This window comes from Pseudophryne corroboree, chromosome 5, assembly GCF_028390025.1.
Source record: "Pseudophryne corroboree isolate aPseCor3 chromosome 5, aPseCor3.hap2, whole genome shotgun sequence".
Lineage (NCBI taxonomy): Eukaryota > Metazoa > Chordata > Amphibia > Anura > Myobatrachidae > Pseudophryne > Pseudophryne corroboree.
The window spans coordinates 49,754,189-49,762,596 of NC_086448.1; positions in this window are offsets into that span (position 1 = coordinate 49,754,189).

Here is an 8,408-nt window from a genome sequence, read left to right on the forward strand (position 1 = left end):
TGACTGATCTAAATGCTATCACTTTGCTTCTTGGCATGGACCCGTCGGGCTGCACATGCGTTAGGACGGATCAGTGCGGAGGGACACAAGGAAACTTTCACATTTTAGCAGGCCCTATAAACACCTAGTGGGGCTACTTTTTTGAATGAAAATATAGGGACGACAGACCACGGCAGATATCGTAGATACCTGCTACATTCTTTCCCAGTGTCAGACTGCGGCAAGAGGAGCCCATGGGGGAAATGCAGTGGTAGGGTCCCATGCTTAGGGGTGTGGCCAGTCTACAGAGGGGGTGTGGCACGCGCACGGCATCTAAACAGTGCAGGGAGTGAGGCTGGGGCTGCCCAGCTGCTCAGGAGCGCTGGGCATGCCCCCATAATGACGAAAAACAGGGGTCGTCCGACAAGACCATGCCCCCTTCTGACGAAGTCCTGCCCCTTCAGACTGATGTCCGGCGCGGCAGATCCCACCAGACATCAGTGCAAAGTTGGGAGGTATGGAGCTTGGCCCTCAGGTAGTTGGGCTCACCTGGGGTTTCGCCTGTACCACAGTGGGCGTGTCTGACCCTTCCCCTCCTTCTTACATTCAGTAGATACTTTGTTTTTGCGGGTACCCCGTGATAGTGACTGTTTTCGGGGGACCGGTTTAGTAAATATGGCCCTATAAGAGCCTTGGCGATAGATAAAGTAGATACATTTGGAGTAAATAAACTTTTTTATTTACATTTTAACATGTGATGATAACAATTGGATTGCAAACGCCAATATGTACATAGATTTAGGCAGCAGAGATAACGTAATCATTTGAAGTGTCGGCAAATAGCCTGAGATTCTCTTTCAGGGATATGAAGAGCGCGTGCGAATAGCGCAAGCGAGCGTAAAATTCTAGGCTGTTAGGATTGCATGGGCTTTACACAATGTGTAGGTTACTTAACATTTAATAGGCTTGGGGGGGTTGGTCTTAATTAGAATAGTGGGAGTGTAGGGAGGAGCTAGCAGACATTTTAGCCAGACAGGAACTCAGGGCCGTTTCTAGACAATTTGGCTCCCAGTACGAGATTTCAAAATGCGCCCCCCCCCCCCCATTGCTATAAAAAAAAAATTGCGTGCCCCCCCCCCCCCATATAGCCAGAAAAAAAGCATGCGCGCGCCGAAGGCGCGCGCGCTCCCGACAAGGCTGTGTGGCCTGATTAAAATGGGCGTGGTCTCATTACAGTGGGCATGGCCTCGTCTGATATCGCACCCACCACAGGGGGAAAAAATAAAAATAAAAAAGTCCCCTTTTTACACATTACACCAGGCAAGTGTCCCCATATTACACAGCGCGGCAGGCAGGTGTCCCCATTTACAAAGTGCGGCAGGCAGGTGTCCCCATTTTACACAGTGTGGCAGGTATCCCCATTTTACACAGTGCGGCAGGTATCCCCATTTTACACAGTGCGGCAGGTATCCCCATTTTACACAGTGCGGTAGGTATCCCCATTTTACACAGTGCGGAAGGTATCCCCATTTTACACAGTGCGGCAGGTATCCCCATTTTACACAGTGCGGCAGGTATCCCCATTTTACACAGTGCGGCAGGTATCCCCATTTTACACAGTGCGGAAGGTATCCCCATTTTACACAGTGCGGCAGGTATCCCCATTTTACACAGTGCGGCAGGTATCCCCATTTTATACAGTGCGGCAGGTGCCCCCATTTTACACAGTGCGGCAGGTGCCCCCATTTTACACAGTGCGGCAGGTATCCCCATTTTATACAGTGCGGCAGGTATCCCCATTTTATACAGTGCGGCAGGTATCCCCATTTTACACAGTGCGGCAGGTGCCCCCATTTTACACAGTGCGGAAGGTATCCCCATTTTATACAGTGCGGCAGGTATCCCCATTTTAAACAGTGCGGAAGGTATCCCCATTTTACACAGTGCGGCAGGTGCCCCCATTTTACACAGTGCGGCAGGTATCCCCATTTTATACAGTGCGGCAGTGTGGCAGGTATCCCCATTTTATACAGTGCGGCAGGTATCCCCATTTTACACAGTGCGGCAGGTGCCCCCATTTTACAAAGTGCGGCAGGTATCCCCATTTTATACAGTGCGGCAGGTATCCCCATTTTAAACAGTGCGGCAGGTATCCCCATTTTACACAGTGCGGCAGGTGCCCCCATTTTACACAGTGCGGCAGGTATCCCCATTTTACACAGTGCGACAGGTATCCCCATTTTACACAGTGCGGCAGGTGTCAAGTGGGGGGGGGGGAGAGGGGGAGAGAGAGAGAGAAAATACTTACAACTTGCCGCTCTTCGGGTCCCGCCGACTCACGTCCCTCGCGCCGGCCGCCTCCTCCTTCGATGGTTATCTCCAGTCCTCTCCTCCCTCTCTCTCCCCCCGCCGAGCGCTCCTGCTCGGGGGGCGGCGCTTCGCGGAATGACGCATTTGCGTCGTGACGTCACGACGCAAACGCGTCATTTCGCGAAGCCCCGCCCCCCGAGCAGGAGCGCTCGGCGGGGGGAGAGAGAGGGAGGAGAGGAGTAGTCACAAAGTGCCGCGGCGGGCGCCCCGTGCGGTTGCACGGCTCGCCCGCCGCTAGAAACGGCACTGCAGGAACTACATCCTGTCTTTTTCTCCCAGGAGTTTCCAGCAGAAGGACGTGCTCCTGTGAGTAGCTCTTTGATTCTTTTTTGTCTCTCCAAAATCCTCTCTCTCTACTCTGCTTTATTCTTTCACTAATTCCTATCTATTCTATAGCCTCTTTATTCTCCCTTCTTTCTCTTATTCCCTCACTATCCCCTTTTTAATTTTCTTCCTAATGGGCGCTCGCCCACGCAGACGGGCGCACCCCCCTGCTTGCTACCTAGACCCCGGGTCTGGTGTGGCTTCAGCGGTATCTTCCGCGCTGCGCCACCGCCAGTCCCTCAGCCCTGCCCTGCTGCCTCGGGCGCACTCGCGGGTGCTTCCCCCGGCAGTCTGGGGGCTACTTCCGCCGGAGGTCCCGCGACGCGCTCGCGTGGGCTCCGCCGGATCGCGGCTACATACGGCGCTTCCCTCGGCCGCTCTGGGCGCGTGGGATGGTCCGGCGGCGGGGGCGCGCGGGCGGACACAGGAGGACATTACCCCTGGGGGTGCTGCGGCAGCCTCCAGGGGTAGGGGCACACACACCACCACCAGGAAACGGGCCGCAGGTGGGGGGCAAAGCGGGTCTACTGTGGGGAATAATTTTTCAGCCTCCAGGGGCTCGTCCCCCCCCAATACTGTTCAACCCATTCCTGCTGAGGGGCCCCCACGGGATCGTGTGGTGCATCCGGGGGCAGCAACACGTGCACTCTTCTCGTCACTCGGCATCCGGTCGGCAGCACCCTCGCGGTTGTTGGACGGTCCCGGGCGGGCACTGGGCGCAGGGAGAGACACACAGCTTCAGGTACTGCGCATCCAGCTGGTGGTGCGGGGCCTTTGGCCGCCGGCGAGCGGCGTGGTCCTCCCTATTGCACCTGCAACAGTGGCCGCTCCTGCGGACGGGGACACGGCGTCTGTTTCTGCACTGCTGGTCTCGGTTATAGGGATTTTGACTCCCCTGTTGACGGCTCGGTCATCTTCAAGTGGCCCGGCGGGCCAGTTCGGTGACTTGCGGTCCGCACTCACCCCACTGGTCGCTCAGCTGACGTCGTTATGCGCCGCTCCCCCTTCTGCTGCAGGTCAGCAGCCGCTTGTTTCCACTGGGTCCGGTGCGCAGGCGCCTGCACTTAACCACTTGCCAGGCTTTACGCTGGCTCTTTCTGTTCCCTCTCCTGTTGCAGATCCGGTGGACATACCGGAGAGTGATTCCAGCGACAGCGACCAGTCTTCCGCATCGGCTGCCACGAGACGGGACTCCCAGGCCTCCCCATCTGGTGAGACTAATGGTAATGGCGCTTTGGGTCAGCCGGGTGCCGGGGCCGAGACTGCCAAGGGCAAAGACCAGGCGAAGGTTGTCAAGGGTAAACGCAATAGGCACGGGCGTTCCCTCAAGCGCAGTGAGCGATCGCGCCACCGTAGGCATGGTAGCAGTAGCAGCAGTCCGGAAGAGGGCAGCCCCAGCGACGTCATGTGTTGCCCATACACCAAAGTTTTGCGGGGTCTCTGCCCACGGATACGGGATTGTATCAATAGCGGATCTTACGTGGATGTCTTCGCATTAACATCCAAGACCCGCAAGGCTTTGGTGGCGGCCAAGAAAAAGAGTGGGATAGGTGAGGACGCATATAGGTCCTATGTTAACTGGCTCAAGGGGTTCTACACATTCTCAGCCTGTTACCTGGAGACTCGCCAGGAAGAGGCCATGAACATCGTGCGCTACCTGCACATGATTCATGGTCTATTCCTTTCTAACAGGCCTCTCGCCTGGCTTCGGTACGACACGTAGTTCAGGCGTAAACAGCACGGTCTGCATCTCCTGGCTTTCGGTGTAAAGGATGTTGAAGTATGGCTTGAGGTTACGGAGGGCTCCCTCGAGCTTCTGGAAGCCTCTATGACCAAGCCCATTAGCACGTCCGCTAGGGGTTCCTTTCGGGCCACCGCGGGACGAGGGTCCAAAGGTCGTTGTTTTGCTTTTAACAACGGCAATTGCGGATCTGGGTCCAAATGTCGTTTCCGGCACAGCTGCCTGCGCTGCGGAGCTTCCCACCCGGCTAAGGAATGTCCCAAGCCTGCCGGTGCGGGTCCGGGTGGCAGATCCCCCGGCATTACTAGTGCTAAGTAAAGCCTCCTCCCTTGTCCGGCTGGACGCCATGCGCAAATCGCTTACTTGGTACCCACTTCGCCCTCAGGCCCAATTTTTGATGGAAGGTTTTACAGAAAAAAAGGAGAGAGTTGGAAAGGTCCCTTACTCAGCTCCTCGGAACTTGCGCTCGGCCAGAGAGCTTCCCCACGTTCTGCAAGGTAAAGTGGCCAAGGAAGTGCAGCTGGGACGCATGGTCGGCCCCTTTGCTGCACCCCCTTTGCCGAATTTGGTTTTATCCCCAGTTGGAGTGGTCCCTAAGAAAACTCCTGGCAAATTTAGGCTAATCCAGCACCTGTCTTACCCTCATGGCGCGTCTGTTAACGATGCGATCCCCGAGGCGCTATCCTCGGTTACGTATCAGTCGTTTGATGATGCTTTGAAATTAGTCAGAGCGGCGGGCCCCCATGCGTTATTGGGTAAAGTTGATGTGGGATCTGCATTTCGTCTTTTGCCAGTGCACCCTAATTCGTTTAGTTTCATGGGCATTAGGCTGGACGACGGTTTTTACATCGACAAATGCCTACCCATGGGTTCCTCAGTCTCCTGTGCTTTTTTCGAGGCTTTTAGTTCATTTCTCAATTGGTGCGTTTGCACAGGGACGGGTGAACCGGGAGTCGCACATTATCTGGACGATTTATTGTGCATCGGGCCATGCGGCTCGTACAGGTGTGCTCGGCTGCTCTTCTCCTGGAAAGCACTTTTTTCCGAGTTCGGGGTACCAATCGCTCCGGATAAATGTGAGGGTCCTTGCACCCGCCTCTTGTATCTAGGCATCGAACTGGATACTGAGGCGGGATGCTGCCGATTGCCCTTAGACAAAGTTGCCAAGTTGCGTGAGAGTATAGAGAGGGCATTGGCAGGTGGCAAGGTTACCTTGCGCCAGTGCCAATCCCTTCTCGGTCTTTTAAATTTTGCATGCAGGGTCATTCCCATGGGTAGAATGTTTTGTCGCAAATTGGGACGGGCGACGGCTGGCGCTCGTAGGCCGCATCACTTCATTAGATTGTCATCCGGGATTTGCAGGGACCTGCGAGTTTGGGATGCCTTTCTGCAGGAGTTTAATGGTGTAGCCATTTGGCTGTCTGATGCGGTCCACAGCCCAGGTATCCAGTTGTTCACCGTCGTGTCGGGTTCCTGGGGATACGGTGCGTACCTCGATGGTGCATGGTCCGCTGCCCCTTGGCCGGACTCCTGGTTCCAGCAGGGCTTAACCCGCAACCTTTTGTTGCTGGAACTGTTTCCCATTGTCGTTGCATTGGAGCTGTGGGGGGAGCGGATCAAAGACCGGAACGTGGTCTTTTGGTGTGACAATCTGGGCGTGGTTCAGGTGATCAATGGGCAGCGATCTTCTTCGCTTCCAGTTCTTCGCTTGTTGGCCCGCCTGGTCTTGCTCTGTTTGCGTCTGAATGTTCACTTCGTTGCACGGCACGTCCCAGGGGTTGACAACAGCATTGCCGATGCTCTCTCTAGACAACAGTGGGCTCGGTTTCGCGCGTTGGTCCCTGCTGCGGCGCTTACAGGTGACGTTTGCCCTTCTCATTGCTGGCAGGTTATATGGCTGGGATAACTGCTTTGGCCAACCAGTCGGTGGCTCCAGCCACGCTGGTGAAATATCGGGCGGCGTTCCATCGGTGGGAGGCATTAATTGCGCACAGGCGAAACGAAGGTAAGCCTTCCTTTCGACTACTGTTGGATTTTGTCTGGCGTATGTACGTAGCTAGGAGGTCGCGCGCTGTTGTCAGCCAGATGCTGGCAGGTATCTCCTTTTTTCTGCGTTTACAGGGTAGCCACGATTTCACTAAAAGCTTTTTGGTGAGACGCTGTTTGCAGGGCTGGGCTCGTGGCACTCCTGTGTCTGTGGACAACAGGCGTCCTATATCGGTTGCGCTGCTGGGTCGCCTGATGGAGGTTTTACCATCCGTTTGCGATTCTCAGTATGAGGTGTTGCTTTTCCGACTTGCCTTTGCGATGGCTTTTCACGGAGCCTTTCGAAACGGCGAGTTGGTGGCCCCCTCCAGGTCCGCGGCCCCTCCTTTGCTTGAGTCCCATGTGTTGCTGGCGGATGCGTTACTGTGCAAATTGAGCCGTTCTAAGACGGATCAGTTGGGGCGTGGGCATTGGATTACCTTGCCTGCCTGCCCTAACACTAGCGTCTGCCCCGTAACCTTGGCACGCGTGTATGGTGACTCCTGGCCACGTTGTGGCGGAGCGTGGCTTGTCCACCTCGATGGGTCACCTTTGACGTTGTACCAATTCCGGTGGGTATTTAAGCAATGCATCCTTGCGTTGGGATTGTCGCCATCACTGTATGGCACACATTCCTTTCGTATTGGTGCTGCGACAACAGCCGCTTCATTGGGTTTTTCTGAGATTGAGATTAAAGCGCTTGGTCGATGGAAATCCAATGCTTACAAGCGCTATGTCAGGTGATTCCATTGTCCAGTTTACGGCAGGCCTTCTTCTGGTTTGCCTCAAATTTTTCTTGTTCTCCTTGGTTTCTTTTCAGTTCACTCGAGGGACGACGGGATGGCGGGCCGGCGTTGGGGTGCCCTCGCTAGCCGCTACATTTTTGGCGAGTTCTGCGGGAGTGCCTTGGCTCTGACTCGTTTCCCCGTCTTTTCGTCTCTCCTCGACTGGACTCGACCTGTAGCCTTTTTTGGCCACTCATCACCGTTTGAACGGTGGGGTCCCGTTGGATTTTGCCCTGCTTTTCTCCTGAGATCCCAGAGGGTGCTATTGGCCTGCGCCCTCTGTGGCAGGTTTTGCAGGTTTTCACTTCGGGACAGGTCGTTCCCCTCCCCGCCCTTTATTCGTTTTTAGGACGCCCGTTCTTTCTTATTGCCACCATACTTAGCTTAAATATATCATAATAAATAACGGTTGACCGATTTTAATGGCATTTCAGTTGTCTGTGTCGTTATTTCTCTGTGTCATTTATTTCTAGATAAGTTAAGTTAGTTCATATTTATTTGTAAGGTTATTGTGTAATGATGTCATGCGGTCCTACATCAGACTATAGAAAGTTTATAGAGAATTTAAATACTCAGAAATAAGATGAAAAGAATAATAGAAAAGCAGCTAATTTATCATGTACCTTAATATAGACATGAAAGAGGAACACGCTTATTCTAATAATGAAGGAATGGAACATCTTGCTAATGCAACCTTCCAGGCATTACTGACTCACACACACTGTTCTTCTATATCCTCTGTGATATTCCTTGTCTGCTAACATCCTGTAACCCCAATCCCCCCTGTGCCACATTCCTGGAACATCAGCCCTCTGTACAGAGTCTTCCTCCCACAAGTGTGCATTTGGTTCCTAGATTTGTAATATCATCCTGTATACTGATGTGTACATTATATCGGTGCATGGTGGAGCCTGTGATTGTGTGTATTGTATAATAAACTGCATTAATCATAGAGGACTCTTTCCAAAGTAAGTACAGAATGAAGTACATAAATCCAGATGAATATACAGTATATCCAAGGTAGGTAATGCTGGGTACACACTTAAAAGATGTATCCGCCAACCCACCATTGCACTTATACAGCGACTGATAAAGTAAGCTGTACACACTAACCAATTGGCCACTCAATATGATGGGACAGATATCACAACTGGGCAGGCATTTAAATTTGTTCACACAGCTGT